Genomic DNA, 24,393 nt, shown 5'->3' with positions numbered 1-24,393 from the left:
ACATAGTATTAAAGTTAGTAACCCTTAGCATTAAGATACCTAGTATGAGATACTTCGTCTTTCTGTTATATTTCAAGAAATGGTTATTTTACAATAAAACAGAAAAACAGGACAGGCATGGCAGCTCAAGCCTGTAATCCCAGCACTTTGGGAGGCCAAGACAGAAGGACTGCTGAGGCCAGGAGTTCAAGACCAGCCTGGGCAACATGCCAAAACCTCGTCTCTATGAAAAATACAAAAATCAGCTGGGTGTGGTGGCATGCGCCTACAGTCCCCAATACTTGGGAAGCTGAGGTGGGAGGACTGCTTGAGCCCACAAGGTTGAGGCTGCAGTGAGCCATGATTGTACCAATGCACTCCAGCCTGGGCAACAGAGTGAGACCCTGTCTCAAATAATCCATACATATATACATACAAACAAACAAAACAGAAAAACAAAAGATGGAGAGGAGAACATGGGAGACATTTAAAGACTTCATTATATGCTCAGCCATGCTGTCTAGTGAAAAAGCACTGGATTGAGCATGCAGGTTCCAGTTCGGCCTGTCACCAACCAGCCCTGCAAACCTGAACAAGTCCCACGGCTTTTCTGAGCCTCTTTCAAATAAGAGAGTTGGACCGGACCCCTGAGGTCCCCTCTACCAGCACTAACATTCTGCGAATCTACCGGGTAAAAGGGGTTGGTGGTATATTCTACAAATAGTCCAGCAAAAATGTTCCTGGCACATTTTCCTTCTAATGAATTTAATGACCATGTTGTTTTTCTGCTGGTGAACATGCAAGTAAAATTCACTCTCTTCAGCAAACTGAGGTCAACGGCAAACTTGTAATTATTTCACCAATTTAAACCACATGCAAAAGGAGCCAGACAGTGCTGGAAGCTCTAAAGATGCAACCAGATTTGCCCTGGACACCACCGAAGCCTCGCTCCCTCCCTTTCTGCCTTTCCCTCATCCTGAAGGGAAGAGCGAGCCAATGGGCTTTTCACAGTAGGAAAGAATATGAACATTTTATCAACATGCCAGTACTTGGCCTGCAAAAATATGAGGTATTTGCCATGTTAGGGCAACACTGCTGGCTGTGTTTGTTTTACTGTGGTAACTTCCCAAATGAGGCCACATGAGGCCGAAGTACAAAACACCTTTATTAGTCCAGGGATTACACAGTAGCTTCCAGAAGCTACTATCTAGGGAAAGCAATTCAGCTACTGAGTCATCTTTCCTTAATAAATCTTAAATAAGGAATGTTTTTCCAAATAAAATAATAATAGTAAATTGAGTAAAAGCTATCTGCAAAAACATGTCAAGTCCAAACAGGTCAAAAGTATTTTTGGTAAATTTCAACATAACTGCTTATCAAACATTTACCCCAAAAGGGATGCAGCATGGGCACAACTTCCCTTTCTCTTCTCTAAACAAGGTAAGAGACTCTGGTCCAGCTGTAATGAGAAAACAAAACGTATTGAGCATCTATTACATACAGAACACTGTACTAGCAAGATATCCACTCTTATCACCACAATGGAAAGGGGTTTTCTAGTGTCACTGCTTAAGTTTTCAAAGCCTCTTTGAGTATCAAACACTGTGAGGACGCTCCAGTGCCCACATAAACATCCACAGGAATGATTTAAGAAGGGTTAAGTAATTATACCTTATGAACAAAGCTACAAGAAGGTCTTGGTGTAAAGTCACAGCTTCTTTTAAAATTACATACACAATTAAATGAAACATGAAAAGTTTCTCTATACATTTTAGTCTTTGGGGTCTTGATTTTTTTCCCTCAACTCTAAATGCAACTGGTTTTAAATCTCTATCCAACCACACTTGGCAAAGAACTATAAAAAATTCTAAGAGAACAGAAAGCAATACTTTTGTGGCTCATGTGTAACTGGTCTTAGCAGACTTATTACCTGATCAGTGGGGATCTTTGTTTCCATAGACACTGCTTCCCGAAGTCTGGCAACAGTCCCAGACAGAGGTACCGCCACACCAATCCTCATGCAGTGAGAACATTTGCCTTGATACACTACAGTGACATAGAGAGGCCTGTACAGATCAAAGTCAGATCTTCTCATTAGTCACTTATTTCAACTAAAATATAGAAGATGCAAAATAAACCTGAGATGAAATCAACAAAAAACTAAAGCTAACCCACACTGTTACTCAGAAGCCCAAATGGAAAAATTTCACTTGGCTCTAAGCAGAACTATCAATCATCAAGATCTTTGGAAAAGGCAATCTTCATAAAATGAACATTCTATGAAGCAAACAAAAATATATCTACACTTGATTCTGTGCTTTGTGTTTTCTTTAGAACAGCATAACTCCAGGAAATGTTGAGAAATTGTTCAAAATAAAGCAACTAAGAAACAAGAAATGTAAAGTAAGGTCTCTAGAGAATCCTGAAGTCACTCAGCAGCCCTCCCCATCCCCCGATACTATGTGTGGATGACAAACCGGGCCAGACTACACAGCCCCTGCTTGCCTCATGTGCCTGCTCACCCTGCAAACTCAGGAGGGCATTTATTCTTGTAAGGTTGTAGCAATGACTGTATTCAATCCCATTATTAATCCCATTACCTGTCTAAAGAGCCTACAGAGGAAAAGGGACACCATAAGAAAACACAGTCTTCATTTTACTAAATCCATTCTTACCTTGTGTGGGGTAGAGGAATTGGCAAAGAAATGCAAAGGAAAGGATCAAAAGTGTTGCTCTGTTTCTGACAATGAGGACACATCAAAGAAGATCTTCAAAACAAAAAGGTAAGACGCTTGACATTAAAATCACCCAGAACGATGTCAGGTAAACAAAATAAGTGGAAACATCTGATTTTCTCATACCTATATTGGGCTTGAAAGAGTTCTTGTACAAAAGTGCTACAGACAGGAAAAGATGGTCCCTCAGGCATCATATCAGTCTCTGACGGTGGCTAAAAAAAAGAAAGTACAATTTCACAGACTAGAAAGACCAATTCTTGGTTGAAGATGAAGCTAGAGAATCACAAATGACCTTGACTTCCTTTACAAGCTATGCATCAAGTGCAGATACTTCAGTGATGGGCACCTGCTAAAGGAGCCAGAACACAGCAGGTAGGATGTGGGTCGCGTGGACTCATCCCCTCACACAGACTCTGCCAGCGATCGTCTCTGCACAGCACTCAGCCGGGCAGCTCCCCTTCCCCAGGATGCTCCAGTTTCCCTCCAATTCTCAAAGCCCCCATCCCAATCTCCTCTAAGAAGTAATCCCCAACCACTTTAAAAGTACTAATCCTGGCCGGGCACAGTGGCTCATGCCTGTAATCCCAACACTTTGAGAGGCCGGGGTGGGTGGATCACTTGAGGTCGGGAGTTCGAGACCAGCCTGACCAACATGGAGAAACCCCATCTCTACTAAAAATACAAAATTAGCCGGCTGTGGTGGCACATGCCTGTAATCCCAGCTACTCAGGAGGCTGAGGTAGGAGAATCACTTGAACCCAGGAAGCAGAGTTTGTAGTGAGCCGAGATTGCACCATTGCACTGCAGCCTGGGCAACAAGAGCGAAAGCCCGTCTCAAAAAAAAAAAGTACTAATGCTTCCCATGCCTAAATTCCCTAGTACCTATTAGTTGTGCTGTGTATGTTGGTGCCTAATCACACTCTACTTCACGTTGTATTTAACTTTTCATGTCCCTCCGCCTAACAGTTACTGAGCACCTGCTACCACATGCAGCGAGCACTGTACAAAACATTAGGATACAAAGATAATAAGACCCAGTGCCTGACCTTGAGGATGTCTCAATTTGGGGGGAGCGTCAGCCACACGCATATAGTCATATGACAGAATAGAGTGTTCAGGCACAAAAGGACCTTGAATCAGAATAATTTAACAACTTACCAAACTTAGAAATTTAAAATTTGAAGTACAGAGCAGAATTATCAAAAACTTTAAAAGCTGCCCAAGGAAGCAACTCTTCAGTCTAAATTTTTTCCATTATATAAGTCATTTTATCCATATTTGTAAGACTACATGTATAAAATTAAGAATTAATTGCTATGTTTCTCAATAAGAACATTCTGGGGCTCCTATGGTCAAATCCAATCCCAACAGCAGAGAAAATCCATACGTTTCCTTTATGATTGTGTATTCATTCCAGTGAACTACAGAGTATGTGTCTTACTAGAATAGAAAGCAAACATATTCTGCTTTAAAAACAGTTTAGTGAAATGGAATCACTTTTTTTAATCTGAAGCTCATCATACATGCAAATGTTTCCCCTCTCATTAGACTATAAATTCCTTGGGGACAACAGCTCTTGTATCTTACACTGCCAGCACAGTAGTAAACAAAATGAAATGTCCTTTAAGTAGCCATTGAATCTTATACTCACCCAGAGCTTAGTCAATTTCATTGTATTAACGCAATGCAACAATCCTCAGTAGAAAAATCTACACACTCTCATGGCTAGCTGACTGCCCTAGGGCAGCATGCGTCCTTACCTTCAGAGGAGGCTGGCCACTCTGCTTCACTGAATGGTTGAGGTCTTCATGAACTCGGTCCAAAAGCCACAGCAGAAACTCCTGGGCATCATGCTGGGAATTTCCCCGGTACTGCAGTGCATTCTTTGACACAATAGTCTATGCAGGTAAATAAATCAGCATGAACAGCTGTGAGTTCCTGGCTTTAAAGAAAAACTATTTATTCATAATCCCAAAAGGGATGCAAGATCTCAAGGGTATTAGAGAGTACTTCCCAGAAGGAGTGAAAAGTAAAAACAGATGCCAGTGTAAAAACCTCACCCCTAGAAACATGTACCAGAACCCTTAAAATACACTTACTCCAGCAATTCTACTTTTAGGAGTGTATCTAAAGAAATCATCAGAACAGCCTGTCAAGACTTCTAAGAAAATATTAATCAGGGTTTATAAAAGCAAATAATTGGTAATAACTTGGACATCTTAAAAAAGAGAATTGGTTAAGAGTAGGAGGAGCTGAAACAGTAAAGACAGTTAAGTTATGATACAACTACATGACATCCTTAAGAAATACTATATTAAGTGAAAAAAGGTTATAAATAAGTAGTGTGAAATGTGAATGTATTCTTGTAAAAATCGTTTAGGGGGGTGTAGACATATACATACAAAGAAAAAGTTCTAAAATAACACATACCTACATATTAAGTATTATCTCTGGGTGACAGAATAACAGGTGCTTTTTTTCTTCTCGCTTTTCATATTTTCTACAATGAATACATGTTACATAACAAAGCAGTTAAAAGTTTTGTTTCAAACTTCACAAGATTGATTTACATTGCTTTTGCTAAAATGCTAAACTTTTATTAGGTAAGATATGTAACAGCTTCAAGATTCATCACTCATCAACAAAGACTTAATAAGTGTCTAAGATACTAACAGCCTAGTGAGGGGGACAGGGAGAAAGTCCACGCTTACAGTGTAGTTAATGGGATGGTGGTGATGGATGCCAAGTTTCTCATAGTCAGAGAGGGAAGTTACAGATAAGCAAGGAGGGAAGGGAATGAATCAGCTGAAGTTAGTATAAACTCCTATTTAGCTTAACATAGAGATGAACAGATAAATAATTACAGATATTTATATAAACTTGGGTTCACATCCATATATCTGTACACTGAAAGGTGAAGAAATAGTGACACCCCAGTAACAATGTGCACATCCAGTGCCCATATCTTGGTTTCTAATACCATTTTCCAATATAAAACTAGGGCTCCTTGGAGAAATGGCCGATTCAAGGACATTGGGATAGGGGACATGTCAAAGGGACACAGGAACCAATCTAAAAGAACTCCCAACAGCCAAAGCTGGAACAATCTGATCAACAGAATAAACAATATTGGATTATAACCCAAAGTATAAAAAAGTATTAATTGATATAATTAAATGACTGAATGAATAAATATGGAGAAGAGACAAATCTTCCTTACAGAGGAATTCCAAATAATTTATATCAATAATCCCCCCTCCAGGAGGTAAAGCTTACCACCCCTACACCTTGAGTGCGGTTTGGGATAGCGACTTACTTCCAAAGACAGGAGAATGGAAAGAGGAGTAGAAAGTAACTTATAGTTACTAACACAGTAACTAACACTGCTTCAGAGAGCTGGGCAAGGTTGACATCATCAGTGGTAAGTCACGTTGCTAGCATGTGCACTTGATATGTGATGAAAAGAACATTTTACCTCTGGTCTTCCTCCCAAAAACCCATGGCCTCAGTCTAATCATAAGGAAAACATCAGACAAAACCCAAACTGAAGGACATTCTGCAAAAAAAAAAAAGTGACTGGTGCTTCTCAAAACTATCAAGGTCTTCAAGGATAAGGAAAGTCTGAGAAACAATCACAGACCAGAAGAGACTAAGATGATGTGACGACTAAATGTAATGTGTTATCCCATGGGAGCCTGAAACAGAAAAAAGGCACAAGACAATAACTGGGGAAACCTGAATAAAGTATCAAACTTAATCAACAGTAATGTACCAGTGTTAGCTTCTTACTTGTAACAAATGCACTACAGTGACACAGGATATTAACAAAAGGGAAACTGAGTATGGGCTTCATGGAAACTCTATGCTACCTTTGCCACTTTTCTGTAAATCTAAAAGTATCCTAAAAGTTTATTTAAATACGAATATATATATTTACAAACTTTCTATAAATATAAATATGGCAGTTGTGTATATGCGTATCATGGGAAAAGAAGAGAGGCTAATTAAGAAGTAAGAGGACGGTGGTGTTAACTAATAGACAAGAAACCCTTCCAGGAGATGTCATTTGAGCTGGGCCTTGAAGATAAAGAGACAGGGATTCAAGGCTGAGGAAGCAACATGCACAAACACACAAAGGTACAATATGACACCTTCAAGGAAGACCAACAAGGTAGAAATAGGCCTGAAATTCCAGATCTACTAGACAGAATGGGAGGAGATCAAACAGTAAACAGATTAGGCAGAGTAGGAGGATATGAAAAAGTAAAGTCAGATGCCAGCTCAGGAAAGATTTTAAAGGCCACTCAAACATGGCACAGGGAGCCATAAATGAAATGGTAAATTAAGATCATGGGCTCTGGAGCATACAGCCTGAGTTCAGATCTCTGTTGCCCCACTTCCTATTTGTGAGGCCTGGTACTACTCTCCTCCAAAGTAAAATGGATAATAATGACTCAGTGTGATGAACAGATTTTGAGAATGCATGCCAAACATTTCACTTGTAAATGAGATAAAACCAGCACTCAAATTTTAGCCATATTATATATGGGAGTAAAGACAAATCAGGGGGCTGGGCGCGGTGGCTCACACCTGTAATCCCAGCACTTTGGGAGGCCAAGGAGGGTGGATCACGAGGTCAGGAGATCGAGACCATCCTAGTTAACATGGTGAAACCCCGTCTCTACTAAAAATACAAAAAATTAGCCGGGCGTGGTAGTGGGCGCCTGTAGTCCTAGTGACTTGAGAGGCTGAGGCAGGAGAATGGCGTGAACCCGGGAGGCAAAGCTTGCAGTGAGCCAAGATCGTGCCACTGCCCTCCAGCCTGGATGACAGAGCGAGACTCTATCTCAAAATAAATAAATAAATAAATAAATAAATAAAAATTAAAAAGAGAGAAAGCAGGGGAGGCAACTGCACAATGGGAGAGTAGTTAGGAAACAAACTAAAGAGGCAAGAAATAATGACAGTCTAAGCTAAAGCAGTGAGGACAGAATGGGAAGGCAGATTTGGGAGAGATTTAGGAATTTGAGTGGTAGAATCAATAGGATTTGTGACCTAATGAATGTGGAGAGGGAGGAAGGAGGCATTAATGTCACTCAGGTGTCTTACCTAGATGATGAGCAACTGGCAGTACCCTGCATCAAGATAGAAAATAAAAAAGGAGGAAGTCCAGGAAAGAGTTCCCAGAATGAGTCCCCCCTTTCGAATCCATTGTAGCTAAAGTTCTACGGAAGCTCTGAATGGAAGTTACCTGGTAAACAACTGAAAAATACAGATCTGTGGGCTCACTGGAGGAGTCTGTGCTAAGGACAAAGATTTGGAATTCAACAGATGGGTGGTGGTAGAAACCTCAACTAAGGCTGAGAGTGCCCAGACATCATCTATAAGAGATCGAGCCAGAGGACAGAATGCAGAGGTAACCTATATTTAGGTGGGGGGCTCAAAGAAGCCCAAGAAAAACACCATCAAAGATGTAGTGAGAAAATCAGGAGAATGGTGTCTAAGAGTCAAATGAAGAGAGCTTCATGAAGAAAAGGGTGATCAACAGTGTGAAATGTTGAAGAATGATAAAGGAGGCCAGAGAACGAAAAACTGTCTACTATATTCCAATTAAGACGATAACAGAGGTGAAAAGAAGGAAAAGATTTGTGATTTGCATCACAATCTGATGATCAGTTTGATGTGAATCAACAAGAAAATATTCATTTATAGATCTTGAGATTCAGATTCAGGAGGAAAAAAACAAAGGGATATCACAGAGAATATGGAGGTGTCACTGACACAACTTACTGAATAAAATGAGCAAGGGAGAAGGATCCTGATAGCAACAAAGTTTCAAATACCTGGAAGGGACCACTGGATGCCATCTCAGAAACAGGTACACAAGGAGGAACAGGCGTGATGGGAAGTCTTCACCACGGTACAAAACCTCCCCACTAAATCACCAAATCCAAATGCTTTTTCCTCAGTCTTCATGTGTATCTCCCTTTAGCATTATATATATGTAAACGGCCCAGGCATGGTGGCTCACGCCTGTAATCCCAGCACTTTGGGAGGCTGAGACAGGTGGATCACCTGAGGTCAAGAGTTCAAAATCAGCCTGACCAACATGGTGAAACTCCGTCTCTACTAACACAAAATTAGTCAGGCGTGGTGGCACATGCCTGTAATCCCAGCTACTTGGCAGGCTGAGGCAGGAAAAATGCTTGAACCCGGGAGGCGGAGGTTGCAGTGAGCTGAGAACGCACCATTGCACTCCAGCTTAGGTGAGCAGAGTGAAACTCCATCTCAATAAAAAGAAAAATAATTTAAAAAAAAATCTTATTCCATCTTGAAATGGTTTGGCTTATGGCCTTATGTTCCCCTCATTTAGAAGAATCAAAACCAAAGGCATTAGTATGTATAATGGAAGAATGTGAGCTACAGAAGAGAAGATTTCCTAATTTTAAAAAAATGAATAGCCGGGTGCGGTGGCTCACACCTGTAATCCCAGCACTTTGGGAGGCTGAGGTGGGCAGATCACCTGAGGTCGGGAGTTCAAGACCAGCCTGACCAACATGGAGAAATCCCGTCTCTACTAAAAATACAAAATTAGCCGGGCGTGGTGGTGCATGGCTGTAGTCCCACCTACTTGAGAGGCTGAGGCAGGAGAATTGCTTGAACCCGGGAGGCGGAGGTTGCGGTGAGCCAAGATCATGCCATTGCACTCCAGCCTGGGCAACAAGAGTGAAACTCCATCCCCCCAAAAAAAAGAATTGATAAAAAACATCATTAGCACTAATGAAACCTTGGTTGACTCGGGATGTAAGACAAACATGTAGGTGTCACTATACTGACGGATCGAAAGAGGAAAGCAGATGACACCAAGGTCTCCCATTTCTGACTTAAGTAGGTAATGAACCAGGAACAGAGGAAGAGATTAGGGGACCACAGTTTTGAACAAGCTGCATTTGAAGTATCAACATGATCCCAAGTGAGGTTAAATCTGGTGCTCAGGAAAGAGATTTGAGCTGGAAATTTGAATCAGAGCAGCACATGCCTATCACATGAGACAGAACCCAGGGAACATCTGGTAAGAAGAGGAAGCAGCCGGGACAGAATCTTGAACACTGGAAAAGGTCACAGAAAAGCTGCCCGTGAAGAAGCAAAGAGGTGGCAGCCAGGAGAGAGACAGTGGCATCATACAAGTGAGGACAGACAAAAACCTCCACGGAGGCGGAAGCAACAATGAAAACTACCGCAGAAAAGGCAAGTCAGGCAAGCTCTGAGGCAGATCCTCTAGAATAGCAAATTAAGAGGTTGCTTGCTCATGTAATCTCAGTGAAGCAGAATATTTATCAGAGAGGGTTAAAAGAAACAAGGCAAGGTTTGAATGACTGCCAGAGATCATTCTTCATCACCAAGGAGCTCAGTTATAAAAGGATGGAGGAAAGATGCTGTGACCATCTGCAGGGGACCTTCAGGAGCAGAGGGACCCACAGGCTAAGGGAAGGAGCTAACAGAAAAGAGATATCTGAATAAAGATGATTCTTCAGGCTGGGTACAGTGGCTCAAACCTGTAATCCCAGCACTTTGGGAGGCTGAGGTGGGTGGATGACCTGAGGTCAGGAGTTCAACATCAGCCTCGCCAACATGGTGAAACCCCATCTCTACTAAAAATACAGAAGTTAGCCAGGCGTGGTGGTGGGCGCCTGTAATCCCAACTACTTAGGCGACTGAGGCAGGAGAGTTGCTTGAACCTGGGAGGTGGAGATTGCAGTGAGCTGAGATCGCATCACTGCACTCCAGCCTGGGCAATGGAGCAAGACCCTTACTCAAAAAAAAAAAAAAAATGGTGATTCTTTGGTAAGGGGAAAAGGAGAGATTGATTTAAAAGAGGCTGCAGAGGAACTGGCCTTAAACAGAAGGTAGGTAGGAGAGATGGAAGAGAAGGAGATAAAGATAGTCCTGGATGTAGATAAACTAGAGATAGGAAGGCAGGGAACCTGGTTTTTTGAGTTTATTTTGAAAAGAAAGTAGAGGACAACTGCCAAGAGGAGCTCTTAGGTGTAACAGGGGTAATGACAATCTCATAGCATAGAGTTGGGCCACACAAACTGTCAGAAGTACAGCAAGCTTCTGTTCTGAATCCTCTCTCTTAATTGACTCCCAATGGGGAAAAAATAGGAAAAAAAAAAAAGTTTCAGCATAGACATTCCTAACAAATTAACTGAAATCAAACTCTTCCTTACATTTCAAAGCAGATATTTTATACACAGCATCCATTCAGATTTCAGGGTGGAGACTACGTTCAATTATCAAGACTCCATTAAATTTATTTACGCTTCTGTCCACTATCACTTCAACTCATCCACACTTATCCACCAACTGCTGTGTTCTAAGGCAGAGTGCCAAGGCTGCTCAACAACGTGTTTGTTGGGCACGACCAAACAGGTAACAGAACGTCCACAATCCTCGTAACTAGGGCAAAAACCATTCTGGGTCAACCCCACCCTAAATCACTATATCAGACCCTAAAGGAAATTTAAGGAAAAGAAAATCTCAATACACAAACACAAAAGGTCCTCTTTCTGCCTCTTTTTACCCCTCACAATGGTAACTTATTCCCACTGCAGATACCCAGGGGACTACTTATCTTACCTCTTCCCCAGACAAAACAAAACACAGAAGAATCTAATGGCCAATCTTTTAGTACGTATCACAGAAAAAAGAAAAGCAGTAGGAGTAAGCTCAAGCTCCGGCTCTGCCACAAACCACTGGTTATCAGAGGCAACTCACTGAACCTGTGATTCGAATCCTGGTTCATCAAATGAGCAGATGAGACCCCTGCATCCCAAATCTTCACCCAAGCCCTTCCCCAAGAGTCCCGGCAAGTGATCTGGTATACGTTTTTGGTCACATCTGATGTTGCTTTGATTTGCCTTTTACGATTTTTTTTCATAATTAAACCTTAGTTTATTTGATGTCCTAAATTAATCTTTCTGTATGTTTGCAGTTTTGAAAAAGTTGATTATCAATGTCCTCTGTAAATAGAAGCATTGCTACAATCTGAGAAATTATTTATGTCATTTCTATAGAAAACAGAATGTGGGCCAGGTGTGCTGGCTTATGCTTGTAATCTCAGCACATTGGGAGGCCAAGGCAGGAGGATGGCTTGAGCCCAGTTCTAGACCAACCTGGGCAACATATCGAGACCCCGTCTCTATTTAAAATAAATAAAAAGAAAATAGAAAAGAAAAGAAAAAATAAAACATGCACCTTCTTAAAATTAATCTTACATATTTGTGTCTATTTTACAGAATTTGGGTATAGTGTTTCTGTTTGGAAAAAAATATTAAACTGAGTCTCTTGGTCTCCTGGCTTAAATCCTATACATCCTACTATAAACAAGTTTGACCCCTGCTCCTATTTTCCCCTCAGTTGGGATGATCCTTAGCATATAGTTAGTAAATAATAAAGTAAAAGGCAAAACACTTAGCGGGTTTTCAAGTTTCACAAAATTTCTCCTTACCCTTCAAAGAGAGAATGTTTTTATTTTTTTCCCTTAAAGAAAAAAAAAAAAAAAGAGTTGGAAACATGGGTCAGAAAAGAAAAGAGCCATAAAATTAGACATGAGGGTCTTTCTTCCTGTAGAGCCCTAGTAAAGAGGTTGAAGCATCCCAGGCTCCAGGGAAAAGATACTGACTGGTCCAAGACATCCTTCACCTAACTCCAGGAAGAAGAAGAAAAAGCAACGGTCGGTCACTGGTGACTTCCACCCATGGGAAATGGATGTGGCAATATTGGTCTGACATGAATGATCGGGAGTTGGACTTCTCTTTTGGGAAGAAGGGTAGCTTGCAAGACTCATCAAACCCAATCATTGCCCACTTTCTTTGATTCTATTCCAGAAGAAACACAAAATTTGTTTCCAGTGATCATGGACAAAAACAAACAAACAAACAAAAACAGAAGAACTCAGGAGGACAATAGTATTTACATTTTTAGAAAAAGAAATAGATGAAATGCAAACAGCTGGGTGGTATCTAAAAGTGAAATCTGGTTTATGGGCTGCTGCTGGAAATAAAATAATAAGCGCTTGTCTTGAGAAAAGTTTCACCTTTTGAATTTTACTTTCAGGACGCCTACTAAGTTGATGAAGAATAATTAGCTAAACATAAGGGATAAAATTTGTACAAATAGATGAACACTGTAAAAACAGATAGACTCATGAAAAAATGGTAATATAGTGTCCATGCAATAGTATGACATACTAGGACACAGAATAAATAGGGCCTTCTGTGCCCTTCATCTATTCTTCCTCCTTATCTTCTCCTCTGAGGGGAGAGGAGACAAATAAGACTGAGAGGCCCCTAATATTTGCTGGCTGGGGCAACAGCCCCTTGAAAGGGACCCTAAGGCCTCTAGGCTTTCATATGAACTTCCCCTAGGGCTGGAATGCCCTCCACCACACCCTTCAAACCACTCTCCCTCCTCAGAAAGATAAGCAGGGGACCCTGGTGGGAGAGGAGAGAGAAATGAGGCACAGGGAAAGGGGGCTTCCATCCAGGATGGAAAGACAACCTGATGAGGACAGGAGCAAATGCCACACACATTCCTTGGACTCTGTTCACATTTGGCCACAGAGAAAACATGTTATTCCTGGTACAGGTTGAGTATCCCATATCCAAAATGCTCAGAACCATAGGTATTTCAGAGTTCATATTTTTTTCAGATTTCTGATTATTTGTATTATACTTACCAGCTGAGTATCCCAAATTTGAAAATTCAAAATCTAAAATGCTCCAATGAGCATTTCTTTTGAGCATCATGTGAGTGCTCATAAAGTTTCAAATTTTGGAGCATTTCAGATTTCAGATTGTCAGATTTAGGATAGTCAACCTGTACAGAGCTCCTGATCCTTCCAGGCACAAGGGCCAAGCATAGGATAACTCAAGTATAGGTGTCCATCATATCCAAGTTCTCAGGATCCAAACTCAGGAACCAAACAGATTTGCATAGCAAAGAATATCTGCACTGCTGTAAGATTAGTGTCAGATTTTAAGCAAATTCATATGTACCACAAAGACCTAGTGGCAAAGACTCATTGCTGAATAACGACTAGTAAAGTATGCATTCCTCACCTAAAAGAAAAGGCTATAATAAAGGGGTTGAGTAATGGTTACTGCATTTCAAGAAATTATAACTGACTCGTGAAACCACAAAACTAAGGGTTGAAGTATGGTCAAGAGCCAGGAAAAAAGGGAGAAATAGTGAAAGGAATATCCTATAAGTGGATTCAGCCAGACAAACAAGGAGCAAAAGTTGTCCCAACTGATTATACAAGTAGCAAGAGAAGACCTCCAAGTAAGTATTTACACAATGGTAAAAACTTTCTGCTAGAAATGCAGTAGAAAAAGAAAGACTGGATTATGAATACCAGAGTTCAAGTTCTCATTCTACTACTTTTGATTTTTTTCCTTTTCTTATTTTTGTTGTTGTTGTTGTTGTTGTTGAGATGGAGTCTCTCTCTGTTGTTGTTGTTGTTGAGATGGAGTCTCTCTCTGCCCAGGCTGGAGCGCAGTAGTGTGATCTCAGCTCACTGCAACCTCCACCTCCCGGGTTCAAGCAATTCTCCTGCCTCAGCCTCCAAGTAGCTGAGACTACAGGTGCACGCCACCACGTCCCACTAATTTTTGTATTTTTAGTAGAGATGGGGTTTCAACCATGTTAGCCAGGCTGGTCTCGAACTCCTGACTTCAAGTGATCCTCCCATTTCAGCCTCTCAAAGTGCTGGGATTACAGGTGTCAGTCTCTGCGCCCAAACTTTCTACCATTTTTTACTTAACATGTGCTTCTCTGAGCCTCCATCATCTTTTCTGCAAAATGGGAATGGTGATAGTAATGCTTTTCTAAAAGGATTACTGTAAGGCTTTAATGAGATTATAAAAGCATTTTGTAAAGTCTAAAACTCTGTACAGATGCTATTATGTTACTTTTGAAAAACAGAATAAAAAAAGAAAAGCATCACCCTATGATACTACACAATCCTTAAAAATGCCAAAGAGAAAGAAAATGAGAAAATATCTAAAGCATTAGTTCTCTATCCTGGCTGCACATTAGAATTACCTGGGGAGAGTTAAAAATAAAAACCATGTCCTGGCAGCAGCCCACTGCTGATTTTTTTTTCAAGTGTGACTTATTTTTAATGACTATTTCTAATGTGAAGCCAAGTCTGAGAACAAACACAGCCACACTGGAAAAGCTCCGGAGTTTCTCTTCCAAAAGCACCAAAACTTATGGGAGGCTCCTTTGTCATAAGCGCATTATATGACTTCTTACATTACGTTTTATTCATATCTCCAGGACATACCATCTCACATGCATCACTAGACAGTGAACAGGAATAATGTCTTACTCAATATTACTTCCCCAATACCTAGCAAATACAATGCTTGGTGCAAAGGGTAACAATAACAGTTAATACTTATTGAGCGCTTATACTGTATCAGGCATTACGCTTATTGCTTATAGATGTTATTTTCTATAAAATTCACCCTTAATGGCTGGGTGCAGTGGCTCATGCCTGTAATCCCAGCTACTCTAGAGGCTGAGGCAGGAGGATCGCTTGAACCCAGGAGGCGGAGGTTGCAGTCAACTGAGATCACATCACTGCACTCCAGCCTGGGCGACACTGCAAGGCTCTGTCTCAAAAAAATAATAAAATAAAATAAATAAATTCACCCTTAGGAAATTCCCTATGCTGTATTCTTATTTATGGATGAAAAAACTTAGCCTCAGAGAAACAAAGTAACTTTTCAAAGTTATCACTCTTCTTTTTTTCTTTTTTTTTTTTTTTTTGAGACAGTCTCACTTTGTCCCCCAGGCTGGAGTGCCGTGGCACAATCTCAGCTCACTGCGACCTCCGCCTCCCGAGTTCAAGCGATTCTCCTGCCTCAGCCTTCCAAGTAGCTGGGATTACAGGCGCATATCACCATGCCCAGCTAATTTTTGTATTTTTTGTAGAGACGGGTTTTACCATGTTGGCCAGGCTGGTCTCAAACTCCTGACCTCAAGTGAGCCGCCTGCCTCAGCCTCCCACAGTGCTGGGATTATAGGCATGAGCCACCGTGCCCAGCTAGTTACCACTATTCTTCAACCTCAGCTGATTAAAAAAGCCTTAAAATATTTTTGCCCATAATCCTTCTTCAACAAAGTACCTTAAAATGATTTGTCCCCATATAGGACTCAGCATCATACAGGGCTCAGGTTCTTCATTCTAAATGTCAATTCTCAGTTAGACATAAAGCACGACTGAACTACAGCTGCACCAACCCTGAGGCTTCAGGGAATTTATCTGCTCTTAAATAAATCCTTGTTAAGCAGTTTTTGTTCTGTTGCAATTTGTATTTCTTCCTATGACTGAAATATGGCCCAGAAACAAAAATGCCGTTTATCTAATTGGCGTGTTATTTGAGAAATAAGGAGGAATGCAGACAATGTAGAAGGATCAAGTTGCAGCATGTGAAGAACTATGTCCTGCCCAAGAGTCCCAGGATGCTAGAGAAAGCAAACACACCAGAGACAAAGATCTGGCTTCAGGGAACTCCATCCGTCTCTCATCAGTAATGTAAAGGGGGTGTTCTTCACCTTAAATGCTCAAGCTGCTCTTCTGGTGGAGATTAATTCCACCAATAGTTCATCCTTCCCCGCACAACTTAAGTGGCCAAGACTTGCTGACTCCAAGTTTAGAGTCAGCTCAGGTCACCAAAATGTATTTAACTACCCAATCAACTAACTCAAGGAACTCAAAAGTATCTTCTTTTTGGACTCTTTCTCATTTTTCCAACACAATCTACCATTCAAAACTATAGTAAAACAAACCCTTTTTTTAAAGAGGAAGGGGGGAAATTTTGACTTACAATCAACACAAAAAAGCAAATGTCCAGTCCTAATGCAAGTTGGTCATCATACAGGAAGAATGATAATCTGAAAGAGTTAAAGTTAAAACTGAAAAGCCACCTAAATATCTAATAAATTATTATATATTCCTGTCACGAAACATTACAAATGGTTGAGGGTTTAAAAAGCATCAAGTTGTACACTTTAAATACACACAATTTTTATGTGTCAATGATATCTCAGGCTGTTTAAAAACAAGAGACAGACACCTATGGAGCTTTAAACCAAAGTTTTCCATTTATAGTAACTCTAAATCCAAAGCCCAAACCAACCTCTGGATCTTAACCACTGGGGAAAGAGACAGCAGCCAGCATCAAAGGAAAATTAGAGAGAGAAAAAGAATGTATCCCTACAGCTACATCCAGTGGCCTTTTCAGGCCATCCTGGCTTGCCAGGTGGTGGGAGATGAATGCTTAACCCTAGGAAGAGAAAAAAAGAATGGCAGTGGCAGCTTTCTGAGCAAGTAAAAGAAGGTAGAGGAGGAACATACAGACTTGCGAACTCAGCACAATGACCCTGCCCACAGCACAAGAGCCAATCAATGTTCTTCACTGAGTGGTGCTCCTCTCCAAAGTGGAAGTAAAGTGACCTATACATCCCAGGAGGCAGAATAAGGTGGGAAAGGCAAGGACTAGAGGAAAAATGAGATAAGGCCTTGAACTACCCCTAAGCCAAAGATGCATATATTTCTTCTATAAACACACACAGATTACATATACACACACAAGAGGCAAAATCCTCTTGATTTTGAATATATTGACATTTTATTACAACAGACCTAAAATGTTTTTGACTGAAGCCGATTTTATAAGGGGATCCAAAATATTCTGGAAATAACCTTGCGTTGACTCATTATTCTGCTATTGCATTTTTATAACTGCAACATCACTTAGTAGTAACTAAGGGAGACTATTCATAAGCAGATCCAGCAAGTTTCACTACAAATTATGCATTCACATCGCCATAAACCCAGAGTACTCCCAGTAAATTGTAACTGCCTGAGACGCTTGCAAGTCACAGACCTGCTGTGGCACTCTACACAGCCAACCCTATGGATACTTGACAGGCAAGCCAGGCTGACTCTTAGGCCTCCAATCAATCACAGCCTCCGCCCATTCTTTCAATCCTGGACACAAGAATCAGATCTCCTAAAAACCAGCACAGACACCTCCAGCTCATCCTGGCTCCAGTCTTCTCCTAGCAAAGTACAATTTAGAACCTTCCCAGCCTAGGCCTGGCCTGGCCCGGCCCAATCTTTACCAATTCTAGTCAGTTCAGGCCTTGGTCATCTGCCTGTCTTATGTGGATGCTAAATGGATAAGTGTGTGAATATACAGACAGTAAACAAAGAGAAGAGTGTGAAATCAAAATAGGGCAATTCCCTAGTATCAAAATGTTACTATCACATAGTAACTTCAAAGAATAGATCAAGCTGTTCTCCCTCACTACTAACCAAAGAAATGCAAATTAAAACAATGAAATGCTATTTTCTACTTAGCAACTTAAAGATTTCTTTTTTAATTACAACAGTGGGGTACCACACATTCTTAACAATGCTAGTGGTAAAATCCTTCTGTAAATAAGGTAATAATATGATTTAAGAGCCTTTGAAATAGGTAACTACTGAAAGGAATTTCGTTTTATATAGCCTCAAGAAATAATCAAAAGTGAAAGATTAATGTACAAAATACATTCATTACAACCAGAAGCCATCTGCATGCCCAAAAATAGGTTATAGTACCTTCATATAATGATCTGAAAAGTTTTTATGATGAAAATTACTCATAAGACAATACAAAATAAAGATCACATGATGAAAATCTGGATATATGGTTTGATATCAATTACATTATACACACACAGGGGAGGGGAAGGCAAGTAAGTCAATTTTATTATTTCAACTTGCATATATTTTCCATGTTTCCTACAAAACTTTAGACACTACTCTTACAGAAATAGATGTTATCTAATATCAAATTTTAGCAAAAGAACCCAGACACAAAAGAATATATACTTATTGCAAACCAAAACCACAATGAGATACCACTTCACGCCTACTCAAATGGCTATAATGAAAAAGACAGACATTAACAAGTGTTGATGAGGATATGGAAAAACGAACCCTCACACAGTGCTCATGGGAATAAAATGGTATAGCAACATTGGAAAAGTGCCTGACAGCTCCTCAAACAATTAAACACAGTTACCATATGACCCAGCAATTCCATCTCTAAAATATACCCCGAGGAACAAAAACACATCTCCACATAAAAATCTGTACGTGAATGTTCACAGCAGCATTATGTATAATAGCCAAAGTAGAAACAACTCAAATGTCTATCAGCAGATGAATAAACAAAATGTGAAATATTCATATAATAGAATATTTTGCAGCTATAAAAAGGAATGTAGTATGATATATACTACAAGATGATTAATCTTGAAAATATCATGCTAAGTGAAAGAAGCCAGATGCAAAAGGCCACATATATGATTCCTTTTATCTGAAATATCCAGACTAGATAGAGACACAATGTAGCTTAACGTTCATGTAGGGCTGGAATACTCCAGGGAAATAGGGAGCGACTGCTAATGAGTATGGGGTTTTTTGGGGAGTAACTAAAAATGTTCTAAAATTGATTGTGATAATGTTTGCACAACTCCAATAATATAATCAAACTGTACACTAAATGGATGAATTAAATCGTAGGTTAACTGTATCTCAATAAAGCTGTTTTTAAAACAATATATACTTATTTCACTCATAATAAAGTCCAACAACAGACAAAACTAATCGATGGTGTTAGAAGACAGTCTATGTTTAATCAGTGGTGTTAGAAGACGGTCTAATGGATGGTGTTAGAAGACAGTCTAACATTCCAGAAAGGGTACCTTCTGGAGTGTTAGAGATGTCCTATTTCTTGATCTGGGTTACAAATTATCACTTTAGGATAACACATCAAGCTGTATGCTAACGACATATATATTTTTCTGTATGTATGCCATACTTTGTTCAAAAAGTTGACATTAGGCTGGGCGCGGCAGCTCACGCCTGTAATCCTCGGACTCTGGGAGGCCGAGGTGGATGGATCACCTGAGGTCAGGAGTTCGAGACCAGCCTGGCCAACAGGGTGAAACCCTGTCTCTACTAAAAATACAAAAATTAGCCAGGCGTGGTGGTGCATGCCTGTAATTCCAGCTACTCATGAGGCTGAAGCAGAAGAATCACTTGAACCTGGGAGGTGGAGGTTGCAGTGAGCCAAGATCATGCACACCAGCCTGGACAACAGAACAAGGCTGCATCTCAAATAAATAAATAAATAAATAAATAAATAAAATAAAAAATTAAAAAGTTGACATTAAAATGGAAAAACACTAAAGTTTCTTAATTTAGTCAGACGCTCAGACTCTAACTCAGTTTAGTTAATCTTATTTAGAGCCGATTCTATTTATCTAGTTACTTAACTAAAAAGCAGATTAGAAACTGCAAAATAGTCGGGCATGGTATCTCATGCCTATAATCCCAACACTTTGGGAGGCCAAGGCAGAAAGATCACTTGTGGCCAAGAGTTTGAGACCAGCCCAGGCAACAAAGAGAGACCTGGTTTCTACCAAAAATTTAAAAATTAGCCAGGCATGGTGGTGCACACCTGTGGTCCCGGCTACCGGGGAGCTGAGGTGAGAAGATTACTTGAGCCTGGGAGATAAAGGCTACAGTGAGCCATGATCACACCACTGCACTCCAGCGTGGGAGACAGAGTGAGATTCTGTCTCAAAAAAAAAAGAAGAAAAGTACAGGAGGAAGTGGGAGGTACAGGATCCCAGCAACAGGATAAAGCAAGAGAAAACTAGCATGAAGATGGTAGGGAGCAATGAAAGGAAATATCATAGGAGAAATAAGAATTTGAACAATATAGCAATCCAGAACCACTCAACAGGGCCTATGTAGTCCCACTAGCCCCAAAAGAAACCTCCATATTACCTAAAAGGAGATCAATCAATGATGTTCATAACAACCCTAAGTCACCAAGGAACAAATGAGTATGTCTAGGATTCTCACCCTGGCAATGAGTACAAAATAATATGATCAAGCCATCTAATCAAAAGAAAAGGTTAAAATTGTAAGGATCTGATGTTCAAATAAGTAGTTACCTCAGAAGTCACTTACGTAAAAGACTCATTACCCAAAATGCCAGGCACATGGATTATCACTGTGTTATTCAACGATGATACAATGGCACAGAATGTATCATACTGAGAAGTGAGTGCCCTCTCCGGGACATACTCCTCAGTGAGTCATCCAGCACTAGAACACTGGAGATATAAATAAATACCACCTCTTCAAAAACAGTCTGAAATTCAAGTGGTCATAACTTAGAGCATCATGGCCGGGCATGGTGCCTCATGCCTGTAATCCCAGCACGAGGCTGAGGCGGGTGGATCACCGGAGGTCAGGAGTTCAAGACCAGCCTAGCCAACATGGTGAAACCCCATCTCTGCTAAAAATACAAAAATTAGCCAGGTGTGGTGGTGGGTGCCTGTAATCCCAGCTACTTGGAAGGCTGAGGCAGGATAATTGCTTGAACCCGGGAGGTGGAGGTTGCAATGAGCCGAGATCATGCCACTGCACTGCAGCCTGGGTGACAGAGCGAGACTCTGTCTCACAAAAATTAAAAAATTAAAAAAACCCTAGAGCATCTATGCATCAAAGGTAAGCTATAAAACAATCAGACTTGCAAAGCTAGACCCAGTGAAAGTGCAGAGGTAGAGGGTACTTCTCGTCAGCACTTAACTATGGTGATATTTTGCAAGATCCTTTCTACGCCTCTGTCCTACCAGCATCCCTTTCTTATGTCCCAGACCTGCTGTCACAGGCTGGGTTGGTTGGTGTGTTGGTTGGTTGTTCTTGCTAAAATGTTTTCACCACTCAGGTGTAAAGGAGTCAATGGTTGTTAAACACCATGATCTGTGAGGATGGTATTACTATGTGGCAATGAGAAGGAAAATATGGAAACTGAGGCTCAGTGACCTGCCCAAGATCTCAGCTGCACTAGGAGTCTCACTACATTCAAAACTCATAGGCTCACAGATTTTCAAAAGGGAAAGAGTAGCCTCTGACCCTGGATGCCCTCCACCTCCCCCAGCTCTACCCTCTGACGTTTGACAGAATCTGGGAAGGGGTGGGGGCAGCTACAACAGCTTAACCAGCTGCCTGACATCACAATAGAACCTGAAGGGTAACTAACCCCTTCCTCCAGCTGGATATAAAATAAAAAGCAGCCAATACTCCTTTCTTTCCCATCTGAAGGGAAATTAAGCTACTCTCCTTTCTTCCCGTCACTATTAAAATTGTGAAATCATTAACTAGTAGATATTTTCCACTAGCTGTTGCTTTTAAAGGAGTTTGTCCTTTTCCTTAGCTACCCTAGTTGATTATAACTTCCACGACACGAAGACTCTGAAACGAGGAAGATTCACCAAGTCGTCACTGTACTGTTAAAAAGGAACTCTTATTTTTAGAAGATGAAAGAACTTTCCAACTTAATGTGTCTGTGTAATCACTGGGAGCAACTCTGGTCAGGGAATAAGTTCTTACTATTATTCTTCTCCAGCTACAGAGAGCCATAACCTTCAAATAAAGAAAGCGTTTAATTTCCTTCTCTAGAGTTTGGAAACAGCCTTTCTCTGCTCCCATCATTGCTCAAAGTAAAGTAAATAGAGAAGTTAATTCCCTGCTCATTCATTTGCTCATGAATATGCACACAAGGGTCACGACTAGTTACTATGGGGGTTAAAGGGAATCATAGCAGCCATACACGGTGCCTCATGCCTATAATCTCAGCACTTTGGGAGGCCGAGACGAGAGGATCACTTGAGGCCAGGAATTCAAGACCAGCCCAGGCAATATACCAAGAATTGTCTCTACAGGAAAAAAAAAAGTTTTAATTAGCTGAGAGTGGTGGCAGGCACCTGTCATCCCAGCTACTGCAGAGGCTGAGGTGGGAGGATTGCTTGAGCCCAAGTTTGAGGCTGCAGTAAGCTATGATTGCACCATTGAACTCTAACCTGGATACAGAGCGACCCTGTCTCTTTAACAAAAAAAAAAAAAAAAAAAAAAGGCTGGGCATAGTGGCTCACACCTGTAATCCCAGCACTTTGGGAGGCTGAGGCGGGTGGATCATGGTCAGGAGGTGGATCACGGTCAGGAGATGGAGACCATCCTGGCTAACATGGTGAAACCTCATCTCTACTTAAAAAAAAAAAGAAAAATTAGCCGGGCATGGTGGCGGGCGCCTGTAGTCCCAGCTACTTGGGAGGCTGAGGCAGGAGAATGGTGTGAACACAGGAGGTGGGGCTTGCAGTGAACCAAGATCACACCACTGCACTCCAGCCTGGGCAATAGAGCGAGACTCTGTCTCAAAAAAAAAAGGAAATAAAAAAGGGACTCAGAGAAGTAAAGGTCTACACAGAAATACCTCTGTCTCCAACTATAAAACAGAAATTGTAACACATGCATCTACCTTACAACATTATAAGGAGCTAATAAAATAATCCACTGTGCAGGGCATGTGATAAGCACTCATACGTTACCGATACGAAAAAAAGCAAGAGGAGAAAATTATCCATAGTGTGCTACCATTTATCTAAACAAGAGAGAACATGAATACACACCCATATATGAATACACACAAATATTAATATATACCTACACATACTGCCTTATATTTAAACAATGAAAGAATAAATCATAAAATTTAGGGAGAAAGGCAATGGAGTGGAAGGATCAGAGACAGAGCTAGATTTCTGAATAGATCTTGTTTTGCAGATTTGACTTCAGCCATATATTGTATTTTTTAATATAATTATGATGTGACAAAATCAAATTTAGCATAGGAACCAATCTATCAAAATCAAAAGCAAAAAAAGAAACAAATGGGCCAGTGTGGTGGCTCACTCCTGTAATCCCAGCACCTTGGGAGGCCAAGGCAGGAGGACTGCTTGAGCCCAGCAGTTCGAGACCAGCCTGGGCAACATAGTGAAACAGTATCTCTATAAAAAATAAAAAACTAGCTGGGCATGGTGGTGAGCACCTGTGGTCCCAGCTACTCCAGGGACTGAGGATCACTTGAGCCTGAGAGGTAGGCTGCAGTGAGCTATGATCACATCACTGAACTCCAGCCTGGGCGACAGAGCAATATTCTATCTCAAAGAAAAAAAAGAAAACCTCATTTTAAAAAAGATTAAAAAAGAAACAACTGATTTTTTTTGAGATGGAGTCTCACCCTGTCACCCAGGCTGGAGTGTAGTGGCACGATCTCAGCTCACTGCAACCTCTGCCACCTGGGTTCAAGTGATTCTCCTGCCTCAGCCTCCCAAGTAGCTGGGATTACAGGCACCTCACCTACCACTGCGCCTGGCTAATTTTTGAAGGTTTTTTTTTTTTTTTTTTTTTTAGTAGAGACGGGGTTTCACCATCTTGGCCAGGCTGGTCTTGAACTCCTGACCTCATGATCCACCCGCCTCAGCCTCCCAATGTGCTGGGATTACAGGCGTGAGCCAACGTGCCTGGCTGAAACAACTAATATTAACTATATATCCAGTGATGACAAAACCACGTAGAGAACTATTCCAAGTAACTTTAAAACACAGTAATTTGTACCATACGGTCCTAGTAGAATATATGCTATGGACAAAAAAACTACCAAATAAGTCTTAAGCCATTTTCAAATACTAA

The 24,393-nt window shown here is 40.8% G+C and overlaps 1 protein-coding gene across 1 annotated transcript in view; it reads right to left on the bottom strand.

Annotated features, from left to right (window-relative positions):
• The window catches only part of LOC129007389 (nuclear pore complex-interacting protein family member B5), a 50,856-nt gene extending 44,582 nt beyond the window's left edge, over window positions 1-6,274 (bottom strand). Inside the window, exons 1-7 of the mRNA XM_063671769.1 lie at window positions 6,193-6,274; window positions 5,148-5,217; window positions 4,478-4,615; window positions 2,841-2,929; window positions 2,655-2,747; window positions 1,910-2,045; window positions 1,368-1,438 (exon numbers count right to left, since the gene is read on the bottom strand). The gene's annotated coding sequence lies outside the window, so the exon portion shown is untranslated. The remainder of the gene's footprint in view (window positions 1-1,367; window positions 1,439-1,909; window positions 2,046-2,654; window positions 2,748-2,840; window positions 2,930-4,477; window positions 4,616-5,147; window positions 5,218-6,192) is intronic.
• Window positions 6,275-24,393: the final 18,119 nt, after the last annotated feature.

This window comes from Pongo pygmaeus, chromosome 9 (assembly GCF_028885625.2).
Source record: "Pongo pygmaeus isolate AG05252 chromosome 9, NHGRI_mPonPyg2-v2.0_pri, whole genome shotgun sequence".
Classification (NCBI taxonomy): domain Eukaryota; kingdom Metazoa; phylum Chordata; class Mammalia; order Primates; family Hominidae; genus Pongo; species Pongo pygmaeus.
This window is presented reverse-complemented; position numbering and strand designations above follow the sequence as displayed.